Here is a 26,632-nt window from a genome sequence, read left to right on the forward strand (position 1 = left end):
GAAAAGAGCGTTGCGTTTATATATACACACCAGTCATCCAAAAAGTGCCAAAACGGTGTAGAGTAAACGGCAATTTCACAAAAACAGCTTCGGATAAAGTCTTCTTGATGGTCAACGTTGTTGTAGATTTATGGCTCAAAATTTTCACAACCAAGTCTATCCAAATAGTACTCTCCATAATTACAACCATTTAATCTTTCATTAACTTGTATCGTGCTAATTTAGCTAATTTGTTTTAAAAAATTGATTCGGATAAATCGCTTCGTAAATTAAATGTATTAAAAACTAATCAAGTAATTATTTTTTATTAAAATAAATTTTATTTGACACCAAATTTTCATTTTGATCGTTGGACGATCCTTTCCTTTTTTATATTTTCATTACTATTTTAAATCAGAATCACTAATTAACAACTAATGTATTTTAATTTACAATTAAGTAATTATCATAAAAGTAATAATATATTATTTACATATGTACGTAAAATCAATATGACAATCCAGGGAGCTGGATGTTTGCCCTTTTTTTCTTCTAATCTTATATAGGGATGGATCGAGGGACCGGTTGGGGGTATTTGCTCTCCCTAAAAATTTAAAATTATCATATATTTTAGATTTTTTTTATATATTTTCTATTGAAAATCTGTTTTCCTCCAAGTTTAAGTTCGCCCCTAATATAAAATTGTGTGTTCATCTTGTAAAATGGCAGTCATGAGATTCGGATCGGAGATGTCTATATTAAAATTTTAATATTGAGAGATTGTTCATGCACATTGCATGCTTCACGATTTTGTTAAAATTTTAATAAAATATATATGTTTGAATATCTTTTTTTTTAAAAACTTGATTACAGATATTTTCATTCACTTATTTAATAATTTGAATACAAATTAATTTCGTTATAACGAACGAGGTCATAGAAAGAGGATTACATAACCCCCAATGATGTTTGATGTATTTAATAAGTTTCTGCTTTGTTTTTGTCAGTTGTCAAGAATCCAACCTCATCGTGTCTCCTTACATGTCTCAATATATGTTTAATCAAAGATAAAAGAGAAGTGAATGATTTGGTATATCTTCCAAAACATCAAATTGCTTGTTCGGGGAGGATTCGTTTAGCTAATCACCGTTGAATGAGATGTTAAAAGCTCGAAGCTTTTCTGGGGATGGTAACAAAAGGGGGAGGGAAGACGGAGGTTGTCTATCCACAAAGTTTAGGTTTATGCATGTCAATTTCTTTATATGTTAACGATTATCCTTAACTTTAAAGATGTGATTTTATTTAACTCCACATAAACATTTTCCAAATGAAACCTCCCTCAGTTATCGATGGCACAAGGCTTCACCTGCTTCACATGGTGACAATGTGCAAAACATGAGTGGACAATCGAGAGAGAAACTTACATTATTCACCTCTCAACCTCCATTATTTATATATATTTTGGCGACTTCCCTCTCAAACACTAAATTTTGAACCATCATTTCAACACCCTAAATCATTAATGCTTGTTGCCTCCCCAATTGGAAGGGAAAGCATTATAAATAAATAAAAACAGTATAGGAAGAGAAAGCGAAATTTGAGTGCGTTATTTTTTTTGCATTTCTGATTTTTAAAGTGTTATCTTGATTAATCAGAATCAGTCTGGGTTGTATATTGATGAGTCTTTTAGTGAAAATTTTCTATATGCACAAGGATATGAACTCGAGACTTATTTAAACGATATCAAATTGCTTACCGAACAAATCAATCGGTAAATTTGAGTGCGTTCTCATGCATCATTCATCCTCCCATTACCCGTTTCCAGGGACGAAGCTACTTTATATATGGGAGGGGCAGCTCCCCCCATTGACGGGTTAACTACATTTTAGGCCATTGAACTTTTAAAACTATTACAATAAATCCTTGCCACCTAATTTCTTGATATAATTATTTTTGGGATACTATCAATTTTAAAATTAATATAATTAAGTTTGACTCAAAATTTATATGATTTAATTATTTTTTAAGACATTTAAATTTTAAAATTAGTAGAATTAAACCCTCACTCTCTTATTTTTCTATGATTTAATTACTTTTAATATCCTATTTATTTTAAAATTAAACAATTTATCCAAGAATTTAAATTAGTAGAATTATTTTTCTATGACAATAGTGGATGCTATTAAGGTATCATGATCGCACAATAATAATTTCAGATTATATCGTTACCGCTATATAATAACCGTAAATAACAAACCACTGTTTAAATTCTTGTTTACACTCTCATAATTTAATTCTGGCTCCGTCCATGCTCATTTCAAGAAAATATGCTATACATATATATTGAACAAAATTATAGTAGACTCATCAATTATTTCATAAAGCAATGTGGCTGAATGGTAACTACTCCTTTATATTTGTTTTAGCTGAGTGGAGTTGTTTAGCCCACGCCACATTTACTACTGCTTGAGGTGACATCTTTTAATTTGCTTTTTTTAACAGTATAATTAGAACGAACTAATATATTTTAATGGTTAAAATAATTGTTATTATTCTTAAATATTACGTGTTTGAGAATCGATGGCTATAAGAGTGATTGAACATTCATTATGATTGAGAGAATATTCAGAAGTTACTTCTTTATAAAAAATACTGCTTAGCTGTGTTAATGATTTTGTTGATGCCTCAGCCTCTTACATCTAGTTTAATTTTAATTACGTCAATGTAATAATTATGCCATCTATAATGGTGGATGCTATGCATTTGCTTGTATTTTTATATTATTTAATATTTAAATTAACAAAAATAATCAATTAAATTTTAGCTTGATTGATATTATTATTATTATTATTATTATACTATTTAAAAAGATATATGGTCAAATATACTTAAATTTTTAAATATTAATTTGGACTAGACAACTTAATAGAGATTGTATAAAAAAAACTCAATAAAGCGTATTTTTAGTTTAGTTGTAAATAATGAAAAATTAATATAAGATTAAATTTTAACAATTTTAAAAAAATTGAGTTCAATTCATTACATCTAGTTTAGCAGAATTAGAGTCATGCAAAAATGCATTAAATTGTATGTAGTTGTAATTAGCCATAGATATGAGATTTGGATCTAATGATTTTTGATATGATCTAATATTATAAGATAAATTTAAAAAAAATCAAATTAGGCTGAGTTTGATTAAAATTTTAATAATAGAATTGAGTCGGGTCGAGATTGACTTTAACATAAAATAATTTCGATTCGACCCACCTAACTATTATAATATAATTACCCCTTATTTATTTAAGAATAACTATAATTAGGTTCATATTTTATCTAATAAAAAAGTTATATATCTATATATATATAGCTCACGTTAAACCAAATAAAATTTATTGTTCTAAAAATTAAAATATTTTGTTCTAAAAATCATGTTAGGTGGAGCCTTCCTAAATTTGGGTTAGGTCAAATAACAAGTGAAAGGGTATAACACTCGAATCAAATTGGTATAATATCAAAATTAGTCATTAACGTTTATCAAAATGATCATCTTAGCCCCTATTCTATTTTTTTGGAGAATTGTGGCACCCAGTGTTTCATTTTATGGCAAAAAAGCCCCTAACATTCAATAAAATAATCACTTTAGTCCTTATTTTGTTCTTGAGCATTTTAGTCATCAACGTTTCATTTTAGGTTAAACAAATACTCTAATTTCGGAGTGTTAATCGTGTGTTAACTAATGTTTCTATCTATAGAAGGGGCTTTCCCCCCCCAAAGTGAAACGTTGGGGGGCCAAAATGCAACAAAATAAGAATAGGGACCAAAATGAACATTTTGAAAAACATTAGGAGCTATTTTTGACATTATGCTAATCAAATTCAAATTGATTGAAAACTTGATCTAACTCGACTCATACTCATCTCGTAGTTGTTATAATAAATTTACATTTTGTTAAATAAATTTATCATAAAAAGAGTAGGTTTTTATGAGAAAGTGTGATCTAAATCTTAGATAAAACTGTGTAATATTACTTAATTCATTTAAACAATGAAACTAATGTGACAAAAAGAATACGGTTGGCTTTTGAGTATAACCATGCCTAATCAAGTTAGTGCTTGTTTAGGCATATCTATTACAATAGCGCCAATCCGATTTAGAAACAAAATATAGATTGGAGCTGAATGTTTTTATGATTTACTTCAAATTTCAAAATTAGTTTACTCAGCAATTCTAGTGTATTAGCGATTAAATAATATTGAAATTCGGTGATTTGGCACCGTTTGGTCTGGTATACTTTTCATGTTCCTCCACCTATAAACCAAACGCTCGTAACCTATATATCCCTCGTAGCAAGGTGGAGGAACAGTGCGTGCTTTGTGGTGGTGAGCTTGAATATGGAGATCACATTTTGTTGTTGTTGTGGTTTCTCTAAAGGAGTTTGGTATGATGTTTTAGAGCTGTGTGTGATCCGGAGGGATGTGGTTGGCTGGCGTGAGGAGCCTGGTTGGGCTATTAGGGTGCTTAAGGGGAAATCCCTTCTTACATGATCACGAAGCTTGTTTGGAATTCTTTTATATACGCTATTTGGAGGGAGAGGAACTCTCGCCTGTTTAAGAGGAAACAGGTCCAGGGGCATAAGCTGGTAAGGTGCATTAAGGATGTTGTTAGATGCAGATTGTGGGGTATACTTGTAAATAGGGATAGTTGGATTAATCTTGGGGTGGTATAGGTATTAGGTGGGTTGGTGTTTAAGTCTTGTTTTTTTATATCAATGGCTGTTTGAGGACCGTCACAGTTATAATTACTGATTTTCGGATAAATGTATACACGTTTATCTTAAAAAAATATTGAAATTCCTATAAGTTCAAGTTTATCCTCCTCCAATAATTAAATATAATGACTCATCCGCTGCATAGAATTTCCATAAAAGATGCAAACAAGAGAGAGAAAAAGAAGAAGAGAATTCACAGGCGGGATACGTGGAAATACGCGTGGCCTCCATTTATATATGTTTAATTCTTGAATGGGATATATACAACGAGATTTGGCCACCATTTTCCACCGACCATACCAACGTCATCATGAATCTTACAACATTATGTTGGTTACGGTTCTAGATATAGCAAGGCTTTGTTTGTACAATTTTCTGTCATGTTTAGAATATGTCTTATACTGTGACGTAAGTGTGTTTCTATTTACAATTACAATTAAAATTCATATATTCATATTATTATAATTAAAACAAATTAATACTATAGTGTAAACGATAAACGAGTAGATTGAAAATCAAAATATATTTAGATTTAAATTATAATAGCTCTAAATTGGATCAACAAATTTCAATCAATATGATATTCATTGATAATTATTTAATTAATCATATTATAAAATGATTCAATTATATATTTTCAATTCTATAATATTTTATATTTAAATTATTTTTTATAAATAAAAATAACACGCTTATACAAATACAACACGTGTATCAAAGAATCTAATCAGGATAAGAAAGAAATAGTTTGTTTATGGGTCCAAACACGACCTTGGATTTTTCTTGGTTTTGACCGACCTTAGGAGAAACATACGACCTTGGCCCTTTTTGGGTTTTGTCCGACGTTAATCTTTAGGTGCGTTTGGTTCACGGAATGTAAGATTATCAGTGGGAATAAAAGATTATCAGGGAATAGAATTATTGTGAATGTTGTATTTTGTGTTTGGTTGGTTGAGCAGGAATGTAAGATTACCGTGTTTAGTTAAAGGAATAAAAGATTATTCTAATGTATATTTGACCAAATTGTTCTTATTATATATTTGTATAATATTACAAATTGCAAAATATTTATATATTTTCTTTAAAAAATTAAATTCATAATATTTATATAATTTTTTTTACAAAATTAAAAATATAAAAAATGTTTAATGAAAGGGGTAAAAAAAATTTAACCCCTGAACTTCATATAAAATTTTAATTATAGACTTTTTTTATAAATTTAAAATAATTTAAGGATAAATATGTAATTTAACCTTCGTAGAATTTTTATTATTCAATGACAGAATAATGATATTTTTGAAAAAAAAAATAAAAATTTAAGGGCATTTTAGTCTAAAACGCCGGTAATGTTACAATATCTAAGGGAAGGGAGTTAATGACATTCCCGGTAATATACTCTAAAAAATCTACTATTGGTAATAAAATATTACCGGGAATGAGATTCCCGGCCAACCAAACATGAGAATGTGAGATTCTCATCTCATAGAATCCCACAATCCTTGAACCAAACCCCCTTAGCGTATGGGAAAGACAATATTGTTTGAACTTTTTGATTTGCTTAAATGTAAGTGACAACCCATTGAAAAATCTAGAATTTAAGAGTAAAGGGCGCTGTATTTTTTACAAGTTTGCATATTCTCCATTAATGGGGATAACGTTAGCAATTACTTATAATTCCATTAATTATCAAAAGTTGTGTAAATCGTAATAAAAAAAAAACATGACACGGCATGCTGAGCTACTCTTTGGTTGGATTCAAAGCAACAGTTTGATTTCCTGGGAATAATGTGGGAGTTGAAGTGGACATGGGTCAGCTATATGCATGAAATCAAATCAAAGAAGATCAATTGATGGGATTCAATTCATAGGCGTTGACTGGGATGAAATTGCATATCCCACGGCAAGAAAGCAGAACAAGGCTTTGACAGGGTTGTCGAAGTCCTGACAAAATAAAAATTGATTTTATTAAACTAATTTGTAGCAATAACCAGAGGTTAAGAGTAGGTCGAATTCTAAGAGAGCTGAAACTAGAATCATAGAAGTAAAAGGGGGGGGGGGTTGGTTTATGAAACTAGAATCAAGAAACAAAACTAAAAATAAAATAATAGAAATTGATTCTTATAACTTCCAATTCAAAGGTGTGTTCTTCAACCGACTATAATTTTGATCATAGGCTTAAAAGATCGATTTTTTAATATCTAAGTAATTAGTCACTTGCTCGGAACCGTAACAAGTATGAGTTTCCCTTTTATAATTGACTAGCCTACTCATTTGCAACAAGCATTCAAATCAAATCATAACATTAATGATAACATTAAGAATCGTGGGAACAACTAAAACAAAATCAATTAATTTTTTACCTTTATTTCCTCAGAGACTATCACGTGCGATTCGAAGTTCGGATAATAAACGTAACTTTATTTTGTACCTTTAAATTATTTCCCCTTGCTACTTGTGATTAGCGATAGAAAATTCAATATCGAATTAAGTCGTCAGTTTAATCAATACCAAGAATTCATAAAATAAGAACAATAAATAAAGATTAGTTGAATTAAAGGAGAAATATTAGTTTAGCACAAGCCTCACAAAATTACAGCGGAATCTTTTCACTCTTGAATCAGAAATAAAAGGTTAGCCACTTTTGGTGGGATAGAAAATACGAAAGAGAAGAAGAAGTTGTGATGCAAAAATATAGATAATCCCTAAAGAGACTAATGGGCTCTTTATATAGACAATCAAAACCTTAAAAGAAAGGTAGATCCTTTTAATAAAGTCTAAATCAAATAAGGAAAAAACTAAAATAAAGGTAACCTAAAATAAATAAGTCCTAAAAGAAAAGAGAATGATTTTTGGTTAGATACTTTCAGAATAATGAAAATATTCATAAAAGTGAGTTTCATTTTGTATTTGCTTTCAAAAAGTGGGAGTCTTTATATCAGACAGCTTATCGAAAATGGTCTTCTGCCTAGTTTCATATCAGACATCAATCGCATGATCTTCATAAAACATGGCCACACCTTATCAAAGATAGTCTTCTGCTCAATTCCACATTCTCTGTAATACCCCAAAATTTAGCCAGTGACTAAAATGAAAGTTTTAAAAGTTTGGTGGTTAAAGTATAAACTTTAAAAAGTTTAAGGACCAAAAATGTATTGAAAAGTTATATATTTTAGCCCGTAAATGAAAAATTTGTCATAAAACAAGAATTTTCGTAGTAATCAGATTTTCAGTACGAGATTTGTGTTAGAAGCTATAAAGCGTTAAAGTTAGATGTAGAAATCGGATCGAACCAAAATTTTTCAAAAATTTGAAGGGTGTTAGATAATTGTTGTAAATATTATTTCCATGTTTTAGATTAGAGAAATTTAGCTCAAATCAGTGTAATTTCATATTTGCCCAAACAGTGAAATTTTAGTGACTAAAATGCAATTTTCAAAATTTACATGACTAAAGTAGAAAGTCAAAGCTAAGTTAATTCATCTTTGACTATGAATATTTTAATGGAAGATAATGCAATGACATTTGGTAATTATCAAGTTTCATTAATGGCAATTTTGGAATTTCTCATTAATTGAATTTTAAATTCAATTATATTTTGAATAAGCCATGCGTCAAGGATTATAATACTAGAATAATTAAGATATTTAGCACATTTTCATCCATCTTCAAGCTAGAGGCCAAAATCACCATTGCTTCAAGGTAAATATTTCATTTTTATTTTTAAGCTTGTATGAGTGATTTTTGGACAAAGTTGTGAAATAAAGAATTGATCTACATCAAATTCTCTATCATTTGGTATAAGAAATTCATGTAAAACATGCTTGGATGTTGAGATTTGGTGATTAGGGTTTATGGATTTTGAGGATTTAATGAAAGATTATTATATTTTTTATGTTGGAGATTAATTATAAGGCTTGTATGACGATTCAAACTATGTGTAAAGCCTTGTATTGAATTCGACCATGCTTATGGATTTAGGAGATTGATTGATTTTGATTCACTTTGATATTATGATGGTTGAAATTACATGAAATTGATCATAGAAGGTTGAATTCATGCTTGAAAATGAATGAAATCCTTGCCTTGGTGCATTAATTAGGTTCGGCCATAAGGAAAATTTGGGGGGGGGGGAATATTGAAAAAATTCCTATGGTCTAGAATTGATATTAGAAGTATTCTATGTGACTTGGAGATCAATTTGGAGCCTTGAAATAGTAAAAGGTCTTATTTGCAAGTTTTGAGAATTGTGAAACATTATTGATTAAATGTGAGAATTGGGATGTTCAATGTTAAATTTTAATATTTAAATGTTGGAATTTCAAGTTGTAGAATTGGTTGGAACCAAATTATAAGTTTGGTAAATTTTAGGGGTGGAATTTGAAAAGTCTCAAAATTTAGGGACTTGTTTATGAGCTTGAAAACATGTTGGTATTATTTTGAACAATAAATAATACAATGCTGGAAATTTTGTTAGTATGCTGATTTTTGAGTTTAAATATTGAGTTGGAATCAAATTTCAAGTTTATAAAGATGGATGGTTGAATTCAAAAAGTCTAAGAAAGTTTAGGATGAGATTGAATTTTTGTGAATGTTAAAGTATGGATTTGAATATTTTATTAAGCTGCTGGAAATTTTAGTAATTAATGTGCAATGATCATAATGGTGAAGGATCATTATGAATTTAATGGAAAAGTTAAGGTGAATTCTAGAAAGAATTCATAATTAGAGGCTTGATTGTGTAACTGGCAAAAGTTTAAGGGTTGATGATAGAAATAAATATTTATGGAATTTAATGAGTATTTTGATAAGTTTGAAATTTTGATGGAAAATATGATTTAGTTTTATATCGATTTTATTTCTATCGAATTTTACATATAAGCTTAGACTATGTTAGTTAGATACTAACATATATTTTGGATATTTTATGTTATTATATGGCGTCGTTAGACCTCGATAAATCTAATGATTCAAGTAACTCGGAAGATAAGAAAAAGTGTGGGATCGAGGACGACTCGCGGTAAGTCAACCTCATTATTTTTCAAGTATGTTTTCTACTTTAATTATGGATTATTTCTATAATGTTTACATAAATGTTTTATGGTATGAATTGCCCGCATTCTATTTTGACGATAATAAAGTAAAAATGATTCTGAATTGGAAATAATGATCATGAAACGAATAAGATATGTTATGAAAGCCCATTGTATGTTGCATTGAGAGTTATAGGTACAATTGGCATGCCATAAAGTGGAGTGTTATGATTATGATCTGGTACATTTGTGTACACTATGTGTAGTATCGTTGGTGCAAATGATATGAATGCACTTGGAGTGCATGTTCTGATTACGATGATAGTGTTGAAGTGTTTACTGCGCACACTCCTCTAACTCACGTACCTTGTATTCTCTTACATATACATTGGGCTATAAAAGTAAATGTGAAAGTTATGACAAGTATATGAAGGAAAATAATATGAATTGTTTATGATATTTGATGTTGATTTAAATGATTTTGATAAAATCATAAGATAATGATTTTTAGGTTTCCAAGAGAAAAACAACTTGAATAGCTCGGTTTGAAAGTTTTAATGTTTTCGGTTTAAATTACAACTTTATGTTATTAATACTTGAAGAAATTTAAGTATTATTTCACTTTGGCTATATTATTGCCTCACTAAATTTTACTTAGCGTGTGATGATTTTCATGTGTAGGTTCAGATAAAGAAAGGAACGTGAAGTGAGGAGCCTCTTAAGCATATTTTCAGAAAATCATACCTAATATCAAAATCAGTAAGACATCATATCTTTGACTTATTAGTGACATGTATATTATATTTGTATATTGCTTTATCAGATTTATCTTTAAATGGTTTCATAATTAAGCAATGTTTAGGTAGTTATATATAATTTATGAAACATCACTAAACTGCCTAATTGTGGCATAGAGTTTGATTCATTTTTGTTGGGTTCAATGAAGCTCGATCGATCAACCGAAATATGTCAAGAGGGGGTGAATTGGCTTTTTGAAATTTAAGGAGTAATGGGTATAAAGATAGAGAAATTTGCACAATAATTTAGTGGTTTGATTTATCAACCAAGTCTACATCCACTACCTAAGCTCCTCACTTAGGATTTTCCAACAAATCCACTAATTTGTTCTTTCTTTTTCAAGGATAAAGAGTAACCTTTACAACTCCCTAGTTTTTCACTTGGCTAAACTAGAACCAAAACTTCTTGACAAAAGATAAGAGATGTAAACAAGAAAACCCTTACAAGGTAGGTGTTTACAAAGTTTAAGCTCACTAAAACACTAATATTTACAAGAAAAAGAAAAATAAGATTGAAGAACTCTTCTCTTGTGTTTGATTGCTGGGATAGGTGTTGTTCACCTTCTTCAAGTGTCTTGAACTTGTTTTTATATGTTGGAATGAGTTACTAGTCGTTTCTAGCCGTTGGGGATCAAAATAGTCGTTACCTGCAACTTTTAAGGCACAAGTGATCGATCATTTTTCAAATATTTCGACCATTATACTAAAGGGATCAATCCTTTTTTGGGAAGGGATCGATCACTTACCTTTTATATTTGTACACTTTTACTTGCTAAATTCAAAAAATTCAAACTTTGGTCACTCATGTTATCATTTTATTAAGTTTAGTTTTTTTTCATTTTAGTACATCACCATTAAAAACTTCAGTTTTGTTTTAGTTTAATATCCACGTTTAAAATTTATCGTTTAGTTTTGAAAAATTGAAAATTTATATACTAAAACGGATAAAATCTGATAGGTTAGGTGTTAAACACAATAAGTTTTTAACGGTTGAGAACTAAAATAAAATGAAAACTAAACGTTAGGTATGATTTAAAAAAATGAAAGTTTAAGTACTAAAATAGATCAAAACTGATAGTTTAGGTCCTAAATGCAAATTTACCCTTTTTAGATTTAAAATAAAAAAACTTCCTATGTCTTCCAATTACAATCCCTACAAGCGATAATTTATTTTATAAATCCTCCTCACCACATAGAATATGAACCAAATCAATAAAATTATAACATGGCGGCATATTTTTCTTAATCATTATTAAATTTAGGTTTAATTTATTATTATTTATTTATTTCTATATTCGCATTAATTTATCTTCTTTGTTCAACCTCTTAACTCTCTCACTCTCTCTGCCTTGGTTAAACCATATTCACCATGGCTACATGCACTTTTCCTCCGTCTCGTGCTTGCAACTTAAATCATTTTATCATCAAAATCTATTAAGTTAAATCATAATCAACTTTGTCAAAAAACCGTCTCTGATTGAGGATCCGATTGGTACAATTTTTCAATCATAAATTTTGAAATTGATGGTTGTGGGGGTTATTTTAAGGTTTAATAGAATTAAATTTTGTATTAGAATTAAATTTTCAACTTTATATCATAGGAATTAATTTTTTTTAGCAAAGTTGATCACTCCATGGTTTTAGATAAAAGCCTATTTAAGCGGTGCGGAGATATCTCTTCGACAGTTTTTATTAGAAACTTAATATTGGACAAATTTAGCCTTTCAAGTAAGGGTGATGAAAAGTGATTTTTAAAAGTGATGGTAAAAAACTTTTAATATTGTTGTATAAAAGTATAATTTAAAATTTAATTGTTTGAGATTATTATTAAATAGTGAGTTTAAAAAGATAAAATATCTATTATAGACATTACGTTGTAAATTAAAAATATATCATTTAAATTATATTTACACTTATATATGAATCATATTAATTTAAACTATAAAAAATAAAAAAAATATAATTATAATAAAAATATACTTTATATAACTCGCTATTAGTATTTTAATATATAAATTATATTTATTTTTAAATAATTAAAATAAATTATTAAATGTAATAAATAATTTTTAAGGATGTTGGTATTAAATTATTAAAATAAAATATAAATATATAATTGAGTGGAGTACTACATTAGTAAGGTTACAATTATAATTTGTTTTCTAACGCAAAATTGAAAAATAAAAAAAATCTAGAAATCCTAACTTATTACGATTGGTTTGAAACCATCGTTTTCATTGTAATTGTTTTTACCTATTTAACATATTTTGTTGTTAAAAGGAATATTTTAACTACATGTACTTTTAAAAAGTTAGAAAAGTATTATTAAGTTAAGTATGATTTTATAGATTGAAGATAAAATGATTTAATTGCAAGTATAAGAAAAAGAAAAGTGGCAATGGTTATGATGATTATGCTTTAACAATGAAGAGGAAGAGAGAATTAAAAAGTTGAAGAATATATGAAGATTTAATGTTGGTATGAAAATAAATAATTAATTAAAATTAAGCCTAATTTTAATAATGATTAAAAAATTATTTATGTATTTTAATTTTATTGATTGAATTCATAAAATAATTTCTCCCTAAAAGCGGAGTCGACGACGACAAGCACCCCACCGCCCTCTCTATTTTAGGCTTTTACCAATCCAACGAAGCCGCTTTGGCCTCTCCCGTCCAGTACAGTCTCCTAGCCTGCCTGCAATTTTATATTATTAAAAGCTGCTCACTCCACTCTCACGCGCAGCTTTTTAGGCGCAGCTTTTTGGATATCTCTTTCCAACCCAGGTCCGTGAATTAAGTGGTAGATCTAAAAATTAAAAATTAAATATCTAAAATTGTAATACTTGATTTTAAAAATTTTTGGTGTACAATTTTTCTTATTTTTTTATTTCATTAATAAATTAAATTTAATATTTTTCTTAAAATAATATGTGTGCAACGACTTATCTATAGAACTATGTACATCCGCCCCAGCATCAATTATAGTAAAATGTACATATTTTAAAAAATTATTATTCTAATATTAAAGCGGTATTCCATTTACTAAAATGGTACTTATTGTTTGATATCATTAAGAAGTGACATCACAACATATCATGTGTTAGTATAAAATAATTAAAAATTGATACTAATCGATATTTTGTGATGTCATATATCAAATAAAATATATATTATTTATTTGATAATTTTCATAATATAATTTATCATATATCTTTATTCTATTTTTTTAAAAAAATTCAAATTATTTTTAAAAACATATTTAATAAAATATGAGGTAAACTACATTTTAGTATTGAAATTCTTATTTTTATTTTATTTTGGTACTTAAATTTTCATTTGTTTCAAAATCATACATGATGTTTAGTCTATATTTTATTTTGGTATCTTATCGCTAAAAATGTATATGCATTTTTATAGATAAATTACATCATTCATCACTCAACTATCTTCTCTCTCTTATTTTGGTCACTGAAGTTTAATTTTTTTAATTTAACTACTTAATTTTTAAATTACTCATGTTTTAATCACTCTAATTTATTTTATTAATATTTTTTTGATGTGACATTTATTATTATTTTATTAATATAAATTTAAAATAAAAAAATTTTGAAGTTAGAGTGATTAAATTAGGAGTTATTTAAAAGTTAAATAATTAAATTAGAAAAATTTAAACTTCAATGACCAAATTAGTAGTGATAAGATAGTTTGAGTGATGAATGTTGTAATTTACCTATAAAAATGTATGTTGTAACAATTTAGCTAAGTTTTTAACGGTGAGGTATCAAAATGAAAGAAAAAGTAAATGTTAAGTATGATTTTGATACAAATGAAAGTTTAGTTATCAAAACGGGACAAAAGTAATAATTTAGGTATTAAAACTTTAGTTTACCCTATTATTAAATGGTATCATGTGATTGGTTTGTTAGTGGTTAAGTATTGTCGGATTTTCTATTTGATAAAAAGATTGTTTGTCAATATAATCAGAATTATGTAGCTAAATAGTCTGTCAAATAATTTGGTTCTCTCACCACTACTTTATCACTTTGTAAAGCGTTTCGTTCGACATAGACAATAAGTTTTTAGGAAGGTTATTAGTTTTTTTTACGTTGATTATCATTCTCAATGAAAATTTTAGTTTTTCTTCGTATTTTTAAATTTAATATTTTAGTTTTTATATGATTTTTTTACTATTCCCTATATTTTTCATTATATTTGGGTGCCTTTGTATAGAAAAATAAAACAATTTTATTATGTAGGCACCGCATTGAAAAATGTTTTATATTTAAAGGGTTGTTTGTATGATTATCCGTAAGTAAATGTTTGTATTCATTCAAGGTAAACTACAACGAATGCCACTGAACTTGAAGTGTGTATCGATGTTGTCACTAAACATTTAAATAATTTTATTTTTGCATTGTACCTTTTCGACCTTCACTGACAATCAATCACTATCTGTCACCGATTACTTTTCACGATAAGATCAATATCAAATCGTTCACATTTCACTCATTTTTATTCTCTTAGTATTAGTTTCAAAAAGATAACTCAAAACTGAAAATCAATTTAGTTGATGTGATAATACTCTAATCTCTCTCAATGATAGTCCGTCAATGCTAGTTCGACAATGTTAGTTTTGAGATATGTTGTTCATCTTATCGAAATAATATTTCTTAGGATTCGTATTTTCGAACAAACACTTCCAAAATCTCTCAAATATGAAAAAGTCCTCAGATCCTTATAGATGATTTTTTTTATTTCATCGATTTTGAGCGTGTTTCATGAAAAAATAATTATAGAATTAAAAAGAGGAGTGGAATGAGAATGTTTTTGTACTAATGTTGTCACAAAAGACAACCATTAATGAACGGTGATTGAATGCGACAATGACCAAAATAGTACAATATCAAAAATTAAATTGTATGAAAATTTAATGACAAAATTAATAGGTATCTAAAGTTCACTACTTAAAACATCACTTTTGATATCAATAGTCAATTAGTAACACGATGTCATTTTTTCCACATTATCATATTATTTGGATTTTAATTTTTAACTATACAGTTTTATAGTTAAGGTTACAATCAAAATCTAATACTATAATTTAATAAATTAAAAGTTTATTGATGTAAACAATGTGCTACCTAGACTTCAGCGATATTTGGTGTGGTGTACCAATTTATTTCTTACCGTATTTTTTCTGTGTTAAGCACGCGCCGCTCCTCCTCGATACCCGGCCCTTTGATTTTGAAACTATGATATGCTCATTCTCTCTCTTATTCAAATTTAGTTTGAAAAAAAGTTAAGGAGAAAAAGCTAAGAAAGAAAGCTTCGAAACAATAACACACTAACTATCACTTGTATCTCCTTTGTTTCAATAGTTAGCTTTCCCTTTCCCTTTCTCTCTTCGTTTTTCTTTATTTTACTTTTGCTCCGTTTCGATTGTGAAATTTCAGTTGAAGAAACTCTGCGTACTTATTGTAGACCGGCGAGAGAAAATGAGCGTTGTAGGGAGACAGATGGCGAGATCTAATTCGACCACTCATCATCAACGGCAATACTCCGATAATTTCCCCGACGCGTCGTTCAACGCCAAATGGCTTCAGTCCTCCAATCTCCCTTCTTCTCAGGTCTTCGATCTTTCATTCTCTCTTATCTCTTCACATTTGCATTTGCATTTCTTGTGACGGCATCGTATTTGCTTTATTTTATTGCTGTTTGGTTAGGAGTTCGGGTTCTACGGCGGAGGAAGAATGAACAGGAAGTCACAGGAGCCGGGGACGCCACTGCTTTCTTCAAGGTCGTCGAGCTTGAGGAAGAACAGCGCTGAATACGTGTCCCCTAGTTAGCTCAGTCCCGGCTTACTGGATCTGCATTCATTTGATACTGAGCTGCTTTCCGAGGTTTTACTCTATTTCTTATATTGGATTGTTGTTCCTGGTTTCATTCTCACGCATATATGCCTGTTTTACTTGGAGTTGTTTCAATGAAATACTATATTGCTAATGAATGCATAAAGTTTGGTTTGATCCTCTGGTTAATCAAGTGATTAACTGATAATTGATAGCTGCATTATATTTTCCTCAAATCATTAAAAAATCATTTATATTACTGTAGTGGTTTTTAAAAATTCATTATTCGAAACTTTATTTTCTTACCTGGATAATAAATTTATTAGTCCTTTTTTTACAATTGCAGGTTCCTAATCTGTACGAAGGATGCGGGCTTCAGAAACCTATTCGTGGTAAAAGTTTTGATGATTCTGAGCCATATGTATCTACCAATAAACTTCCAAACAGGCCACGAGGAATGGCTGAGAATAGCATTCTTAAAAGCATCGCAGTAGATAAAGAAAGATCTAACAATGTTGCCAAGATTAAAGTCGTGGTATGCTGCTTGAATCCCTCCTTTGGGTTGTGTCTAATATCGTACTGAAAGTATCATTTCAATGTTTTGAGTGATTGCAGTAACCAATTGATCCATCAGTTGGGCCAAGAATTATGATGAAGTTGTGTTGTTTAGGATTTTAATGCTCATTTGGGTGATGAATTCATGATCTGAACAAGTATTATATACAATTCAATGTGACATAGAGAGCAGTGCTTTTCTCTTGCTACAGCAAATGGTTCTTATTAAACATCCATCCTAAAACAAGTTGATTGTCAATGGACAGCAACTTGAATATAGGAACACTAGACTTATTAAGCACACAAGCTAAAACCTACCAGTAATAGATGGCTAGTCAACCTGAATATGGGATGCCGGGAAGACTAAATAGATGTGAGATAACATCACCTAACAAGATTGATTATAGATAGCTGATATCGCCAAAGAAACCATGTCATGGTAGCTTTTATTTTTGTCATTATTAAAATAGCTTATATTAACTTCCGATGCAGGTGCGCAAGAGACCATTGAACAAAAAGGAAATAGCAAAGAAAGAGGATGATATTATCACTATAGATTCCAATGCACTAATGGTTCATGAAAAAAAGCTGAAGGTGAGGAGCTGGTGGACCTTCACTTTTTTCCTACAGTTATTGTTGAAAGCCTAAGCAACTCAGAGTAATCTCGACCAGCTGCAACACTTTACATCTTCCATGGTTAATTATAAATGACTTAGTGGTATTCTTTGACTCTTTTGCATGAGGTGTAATGATTCATAATTGCAGGTTGACCTGACAGAATATGTTGAGAAGCATGAATTTCTTTTTGATGCAGTGCTGAATGAAGATGTTAGCAATGAGGAGGTGAGTACATGACAAGAAGTGAACATCCTTTAAAGTTTCATTCATCTAAATTCACTAGATTTCATTTTCTATCGTGGCAGGTGTACTCAAAGACTGTGGAGCCAATAGTTCCTCTAATTTTCAATCGAACAAAAGCAACTTGTTTTGCATATGGGCAAACAGGTAACTAATCTTATAAACTTATTCTATTTTAGTAATAGAATACATGAATAAAGAAAACAAGAAGAAGAAATCCATTTCTTAAGTAATCAGCACAACTTTCAAATGTATTTTTGTGTCCTCCAATAACATCTTGTATAGGTTAGTTTGTATGTGGCAGAAATTGTCTTTTTGCAACATTCAAATGATTCCACTTTCAATGTCTTATTTCTTTTTCTGTGTATACTCTTGCAAATGACATTTAGTTGGTCCTGTCTTTTCTGTGCAGGAAGTGGAAAGACATATACTATGCAGCCACTGCCTCTAAAAGCATCTCAAGATATATTAAGATTAATGTACCATACATATCGGAACCAAGGGTTCCAACTCTTTGTCAGCTATTTTGAGATATATGGGGGAAAAGTCTTTGACCTTCTTAATGATAGGAAGTAAGTTATTTCCATATGGAAACCTAGTCAAATTGTTGTATTGCATATAGTTTAGTGATTAGATTTCTACCTGTCGCAGAAAGCTTTGCATGAGAGAAGACGGTAAACAACAAGTATGTATTGTGGGTCTGCAAGAGTACAAGGTGTTGGATGTTCAGACAATCAAGGAGTTAATCGAGAGAGGAAATGCGACAAGAAGCACCGGCACTACTGGAGCAAACGAAGAGTCTTCAAGGTCACATGCTATTCTTCAGCTTGCCATCAAGAGATCGGCCGATGGCAGTGAATTGAAGCCTGCTAGACTTGTTGGGAAACTTTCCTTCATAGATCTTGCTGGAAGTGAGCGTGGTGCTGATACAACTGACAACAAACTTTGAATCCATGCAATATAGGATTATGCTTCTTGAAAGCAATTGTACTCGAAATATAAAATGAAGTTACTGCATAATCTCTATAAAATAGAGTCCTAGTCTCCGAGATAACTTGATATCTTAATAAGCTGATTTCATGTTTCTGCAGAATGGAAGGTGCTGAAATTAATAGAAGTTTACTTGCTTTAAAAGAATGTATCAGAGCTCTTGACAATGACCAGGGTCACATTCCGTTCAGAGGAAGTAAGCTGATTGAAGTTCTTAGAGATTCATATATGGGTGACTCACGGACTGTTATGATATCATGTATTTCACCGAGTTCAGGGTCATGTGAACACCCTGAATACACTCAGATACGCTGGTAGGTATGTGGTTCTGCTATTAAAATTATGCTGTATGAAGTGACTTGTACAGTTGATTAAACCATACTGTGGTACCTGCATTCCAGGGTGAAGTGCCTATCGAAAGGGAATAACTCCACGAAGGATATTCTACCTTCGTCATCAAATCTTAGAGAGTCAACTGCATTGCCCTTGTCTTCATCTTTACTAACTGATGCATTTGAGGATAGCATAACTGATATTCCTTTTGAAAAGAACAAATATGGGTGGTCCAAACCGACTGAAAGAGATGCATCTTTTAAAATGGATTCTGTTCCTAGTGGAAGAGATACAAATTTGGCTGTACCATATTCAGATTATGTGAAGGGTCAGCGAGGTGGACTAAACAGCATGACTGAGGATGATTTTGATTACTTCGAGGCAATATACGAGCAAACAAAGATGTTGCAGAAAAGAAAAGATGCTTTAACGGAGCATGATCCTTCAACCTTTGATAATAACAATTCAGATGATGATTTAAGTGCTCTGTTAAAGGTACCATCAATCAAATTTTCTGACATTGGATTCTTCTTCCCTGATCGTATTTATTCATGGAACAAAGTTTTCTGTTACTAGGAAGAGGAAGATCTTGTATGCTCATCGAAGGCAAGTTGAGGACACAATGGGGCTTGTTAGGGAGGTAGATATAACATTTTGCTTGTGGCTTATTCCCTTAACAGCTCTAACTACATTGATTCTGACTGTTATTATGGTGGCAGGAAATGAATCTGCTAGTTGAAGCTGAGCAACCTGGCAATCAGCTGGATGATTATATCTCTAAATTAAATACCATTCTCTCACAAAAGGCTGCAGGGATCGTTCAACTGCAGGCGCGCTTGGCACAATTCCAAAAACATTTGAAGGAATACAACGTGTTAGTATCTTCAGGCAATTGATACCCAGAGTGGAGGTGGTGAAGCCCATTGTATGCCTTGGAGTTATTCAGCCTGATTACTAAATCAGACCTGCCTTTGATTTGATGATTTCTTCCTTGATGGTGAGGGTTTCTTCTGATTCTCCGGGTAAGTAATTATCGTGACTTCATATAATATATTTATATGCAGTGCTTCTCTCTTGGCTATAAATAAAATGTGTAAAATTCATACCACTTCTGTCTCACTTTACTTTTGGTACCCCCCCTGTTTTTCTCGGTATTGCATTATTTTACTGATTCTAAATATCGAAATGCACCGAAATCACAAATCATCTGTTTTATTCTATTCAATAGCCACGAGTCTGTACACAAATCCACACAAGATAAATTCAATAAGAAATGATTAAACTAGGGCGTAATTCTATTTGATGTGGGTTCAAAATCGATGAAAAAGAGAAATGGATTAACCAAAGTAGCGCCATTTTGAACAAATTGTTTTCAGCATTTTGTTACCATTCACTTCCACAGCTACTGGTTTGAACTTGTTTAATATGCACTGCCTAGTATTTCTTCTCTTTTTCTGTTCTTTCGGTTTTTCTTTCTGGTTACATGTACCCAAGTAGAGTTCTGGCATCTATTTCTAAGTACAATGAAGGGGCAGAATACAATAGCAACTCCGTTTACAAGATATACGTGCATGTTAAAGTTTCAAAATACAAATCCAACCGAAGACAAAGATAATTATAAATGTTTATTGCCAATTTGCCATCGAACGATAACCTGGCCTTCTATTTGGTAACACAAATATCCAGAATTATTGATAAAATGTTGATGTATCACAACAAAAGCAAAAAGGAATAGAAAAAACAAACAATGCGAACTTTCAACCTTTATCTGTCATCTTTTAAATTTCGTGAAATTATGATTCGATTATGTTATCCAATTCTATATTGAACTTTACTTCCTTATAGCTTTTAATACAAATTATGTACCAAAATTCTTATTCACACAAAAACTTCATTCTTGAGAATGATCTATTTATTTATGGAATATTTTTTTTGAAAAAATTATCACTTTGGTCCCTAAACTTTTCAAACTTTATATTTTGGCCATTTTTTTTTAAAATTTATGTTTTGGTCACTAACTAAAATTTAAGGTATTACAATCCAAATCGAATCCGAGGATCCAAAGTAGAAGATCACAAGATATTATATAAGCGTCATCCTGATCAATCGAGACGATATCAAATCAACCCTTAGAAAAAATATAGTTGAAAATACGACCAAAGAACCTAAAAGCATGCCAAAAAGAGTATTGAGAAATTAATTGTAGGGCAATCTAATTCAAAAGGTGACCGACGAGTGTCTAGTTAAAGCATTGATTAACAAATGATTAAAAGTTAAATCACCTTATTCTTTAACCATCATCCCAAGGGTCCCCATTTAGGTTATTGTCTTTACGTGATAGTTTTATAACAACAAAAAAGCGGTTATTCCTTAGCCCCTCAATAGATAGGAACAACTATATAAACGGATTAAAAGTTGATTGATTAGAAAGAGATATTATTTCAATTTAAATTTCCAATTTTAATAAAATAATAATTAAATCATTGAAATTTATAAACTAATTTAAATATAATAATAATTATATTACTATCATTACCATCATTACTATTCAACACTAGTTGACTTAAATCGTGACTAAAAAATTATTTCATCTAAAGAAGATTACTTCATGAGATAACATAGGATTGTCATACGTATAAAGTCTAGGCTGAAATCCTTCATCCAAATATATAAAAAGTGGATAAGGGTCAAGCTATATAAGCGACTCTCACATTATTATTTAATAAGATGTATTTGAAATTGTTTTCGTCGATTTTATATATGTATGAAGGCGTCGTTAATTATTATTTTATCCGATTATGTATTAACCAAATATATTATGAGAAAAATAAAAAAATGCAAGAAAAAACTGATATGATGTGTCGACAGATGCATGCATGATACATGCAAGCAGTCTAAATGAAGTGAATATGCGAGTCATATTGTCTCGAGTTCTTTGGTACCATATGTATATTTGTTTTGCTGGGTGGTTTAATTTAGAAGTTGACGACCAAGTGTGAGATGATCATGTGGGTTCCAACTCTATAAATGGGGGCAAGTTGAGCCCACAATCGATCACCATCACTAACCATTAATTACCAAGATCGGTTCAAGATCCTTTAGTTCAGAGGTAACCTTTCAAGAATAGGATGATTAACAGTAGCGGTTTCTTTCATCCTCACTCTTTCATTAATTTTTTTAGTATGAATTTCAATGTTTTATGGTTTTTCGATTCAATAATTTCTTCGTTTCATATTTTCTATAAGAATAACAAAAACATCATCATGTATTTAATGATATTATATACTTAAATTTATGTCGATTACTTTAAACGATTGATTATCTTTAATTTTTTTTTCTTATTTTGTGATTGATAGGTCCCACTTACAAGAAGAACAAAAGTCTAGTAGGACAGCATTACGAGCGAGATTGAAAGGGCACCATTTCCCCGAAAACACTCGAGAAATATCCCCACCCTCCACACCGGTTGACCCCTGTCTCATTTAGTATTCTCACTTATGGCTTTTAGCCCCTCCACTCCTTGTAAACTGGAATGTTTTTCATGTTTCCCCCTTTTTCTTTTGGAATTATTGAATTTGATAACATATATATATATTTCCAATATTTAACTAAAATATAAATAAATTGAGCAACTAAAAATAGGATTTTCTTACCCCAATGGCTCTGTGTTTGCAATGTTAAGATCTTAGAATTTATATGCATTTACGTTAATTTAATAATTTAATCTATTGAGGACATATAAAATTATACGTTACATCAATTATTAAGGCATAAAAAATTAATTTTTTATTCTACTTCGTTATATGCATGGAGTGAGCGCAGTTCCAATTCCAGGGTGAACCCTTGTATTTCACGACGTGTATAAGACCCAAAATCCAGGAGCAGGAATTCGCAACCTAATACACTTGTTACGATAATATCCCGTTTGTATATAAGATTGAATTACCATGTCAGCTAAGCCGATAGCCGAAGACCAAGGTGAGAGTTTCAACTGTGACTGAAGTAGTATACTATAAATGATGAGTTTTTGTTTGTGTTAAAAACCGCTAATCACGCTTCTGTTATCCTTGTTTTTTTCCCTTTCCCGAAATTAGATGAATTGAATCCCTCAAAGATCAAGCCTTGATTCTTGAAACTGTTTGCTCCTATTGCTGTTCATGGGCTACTCCGAGGAAGTTCAAGGGAAAATACTCCATGATCGTTTTAACAAGAATATCATGACGACTTTAGCAAGGTGTACATGGGTGCCGTGTCCGGTAATCATTGGTGCTGGCCCTTCAGGGCTCGCCATTGCCGCTTGTCTCAAAGAAAAAGGTATCCCTAGTTTGATCCTTGAAAAGACTAATTGCATAGCTTCCATGTGGAAGCTCAAAACCTATGATCGCCTTCGTCTTCATCTTCCCAAGCAATTATGTGAATTACCCTTCATGCCGTTCCCCGCTTATTTCCCAACCTACCCAACCAAAAATCAGTTTATGGCTTACTTGGAGTCGTACAAGAACCGTTTTGGTTTAGACCCAGTTTTCAACAAAACCGTAGTGAGTGCAGAATTCGACGATCGATGTGGGTGTTGGCGGATTAAGGCAGTGGGGCTGAAACAAGAGGAAACCGAGTATGTATCTCAGTGGCTCATTGTTGCTACCGGGGAGAATGCTGATGAAGTGGTGCCGCAAATTGAAGGAATGATGATTTTGGTGGGCCTATCATGCACACAAGTTCGTACAAAAGTGGCCGACTGTTTCGAGGAAAGGATGTTTTGGTAGTTGGTTGTGGTAATTCAGGCATGGAGGTCTCTTTGGATCTCTGCAACTCTAATGCCCGCCCATCCCTCGTCGTTAGGGACTCGGTGAGCTGCTTCTATCCTTTCAGATAGCCTAAAAGCAATTTTCCTATTAACTTGTTTTGAAAAAAATTGCTTAGGTTTTGGTCATTTCATAAGTTCGTAGGTTTCAGTTTTGAATAAGCAAGGATTCATTCAGCCTCCAATTATTAGGAGATGGACGATATATTCGTCACTGGCACAACTTCGTTGGAATTTGTTTGCATGCGCAACAATAGTAGGTAGCTCAAAATTTCATGCCTAAAAGTCCCATTCCCCCCCCCCTTGTGCAAAGTACTATTATTAAGTTCCAGAATCTGAATATAAGGACAAGTGAAATGGGTAAAATGCCCCAGAAAAAATACAAACTCATATATGAGTTGGCTGTGGCTCGTTTATCATCTCATCTTTAGTAGTAATACAATCCTTCTTTATAAAAAAAAGTGACTGTATATGCAGGTGCACGTCCTTCCTCAAGAAATGCTAGGCAAATCAACTTTTGGTTTGTCCATGTGGTTGCTCAAATGGTTCCCAGTAAGGCTCGTGGACCGGTTTTTACTTATGGTGTCTCGCTTCATTCTGGGAGACACTGAAACATTCGGCATCCGTAGTCCCAAACTTGGCCCTCTTGAGCTCAAGAGCCGATGCGGCAAGACACCGGTTTTGGATGTTGGGACTGGCAAAGATCAAGAATGGGGATATTAAGGTTAATTTGCTAATAGTTTTCTACTTCTTCACCCCTAGTAGACTGATCAATCTTGCATTATAACTTCATTTCATTGATCAATGCTAGTTTGATTTGCCCGATGTATTAATTCTGTAGGTGTTTCCGGGGATAAAGCGAATAACACAGCGTGCCGTGGAGTTTGTAGATGGGAGAAAGGAGGATTTTGATGCCATCATCCTTGCAACAGGTTACAAAAGCAATGTACCGCAATGGTTGAAGGTAAATAAGATTTGAATTTTCAAATTTTATGTTTTTAGAGTGTTGACTTGAACATTTTGCACTGATTAGGGGGGAGATTTGTTTTCAGAGGAAGATGGAATGCCTCGGGAGGCATTCCCAAGAGGGTGGAAAGGTGAACGTGGGCTGTACGCTGTAGGGTTTACAAAGCGTGGTTTGCTTGGTACCTCCTTGGATGCCAAATTGATCGCTCAAGATATTGAGCTCCAATGGAAACCCGAAACCCCAAGTCTATTGCCATATTATATTCAGCCGCTCACTCTTTAATCTAATTCATGTGTCTTTCTCGACTAAATAGAATTTGCTAAGATTTGAAGGAAATTTGTCGCAGCCTATTGGATATCTCTTTTCAAGAGTTAGATAAATGCTTTGCATTCAAGTTTTAGGTGGAGAAGAAGAATGTGTTATTTTCTTGAATGGTATTATTTTCCCCCATTAAAATAGAGGAGCGATAATCCCACATTTATCATAGTTTTGGGTACCACACCAATGATTTGTACTAAATGAATACAATAATTGAATGAATAGTCATGATTCTAAAAATGGACCACTTTAGATACACAATATATAATATATCTTCTTTAGCTGAAAACAAATGCTAATAACAAAGCTTCAGTGTATATTAAAAGGAAAACTCTTTTAAGATGGTGTAAAGGTCCCATGTAGATGGAAAGTGGAGATTCAGGTGTTTACCTTGAGCACATGCTGACCCATTTTCATTAGATCAGAGCTAATTAATCAAAATAATGGTGAGGTTTGGTGTATAATAATAAAGCAGGACCACCCATTATCTGATGCACAGCCCAGGCAATCTCCACCAGAGCCTGTTCCCTGTCAAACTCTTGGCTGGGGTCTCTGCTGAATTTATATATATATATATATATATATATATTTTTCTAAATAAGAATAATTAAGAAAAGGGGCAGTCGTAGTCATACCTGAAATTTGGAGAAGATGTAAGACAAAGAGTCATGTCTGATTTGTTAGTCTTTTCAGCTAATGAGAGGGATGGATGTAACATTTGTACTGCACTATTAAGGGTTGCGCTGGCTGTGCCCTTCAACCCCATGTTGATGGCTGCTTCAATCAATATTGACTATGACTAACGCTTAATTTTACTGTTCATTATTTAGCTAGATTTGATTATAGGATAAAAATATATTTTTGGTAATTTTGTTATTAGTTGGATTATAAACGAGTTATTATTTTTGTAAAAGTTATAATTTAATTATTTAACTAAAATATTATTATATAGTCAAAATTGAAATAAGTGTCTAATATAGTATGACTTAATAATAATAATTTTAGTCCCTAAAACTTATACATTCTATAAAATTGGTCCTAATAGAAAATAATTCAATAAATTTACACTTTATGTTTAAAATTTCCATCAATTTAGTCCCTTTTGACAATACTTTTAAACCAAGTGGATTATTGCATTCTATCATAAAGTAGCAACAAGTTGCTCTTAAATTTATAGTATACCATGAAAGTAATGTTGATGGAACTTTTAAATATAAATGTTCAATTGAATTTTTTAAATTATGATCAATTTGATATAATATATGAATTTTTGGATTAAAATTATTATTATGACCAAGTTACTATTTCGTCTAGTGTAACCATTAGTGATTTGTTTATAACAATATTTTATTTAAATGGCTAAATTATTATTTTACAAGAGAGTA

The 26,632-nt window shown here is 31.1% G+C and overlaps 2 pseudogenes; both read left to right on the forward strand.

The window, feature by feature from the left end:
• Window positions 1-15,885: 15,885 nt before the first annotated feature.
• Window positions 15,886-24,143, forward strand: LOC120137645 (annotated as a pseudogene).
• LOC120137742 lies at window positions 23,248-25,211 on the forward strand (annotated as a pseudogene).
• The last annotated feature ends 1,421 nt before the right edge of the window (window positions 25,212-26,632 follow it).

Source organism: Hibiscus syriacus, unplaced genomic scaffold (genome assembly GCF_006381635.1).
Source record: "Hibiscus syriacus cultivar Baekdansim isolate YM2019G1 unplaced genomic scaffold, ASM638163v2 tig00000170_pilon, whole genome shotgun sequence".
Classification (NCBI taxonomy): Eukaryota; Viridiplantae; Streptophyta; class Magnoliopsida; order Malvales; family Malvaceae; genus Hibiscus; species Hibiscus syriacus.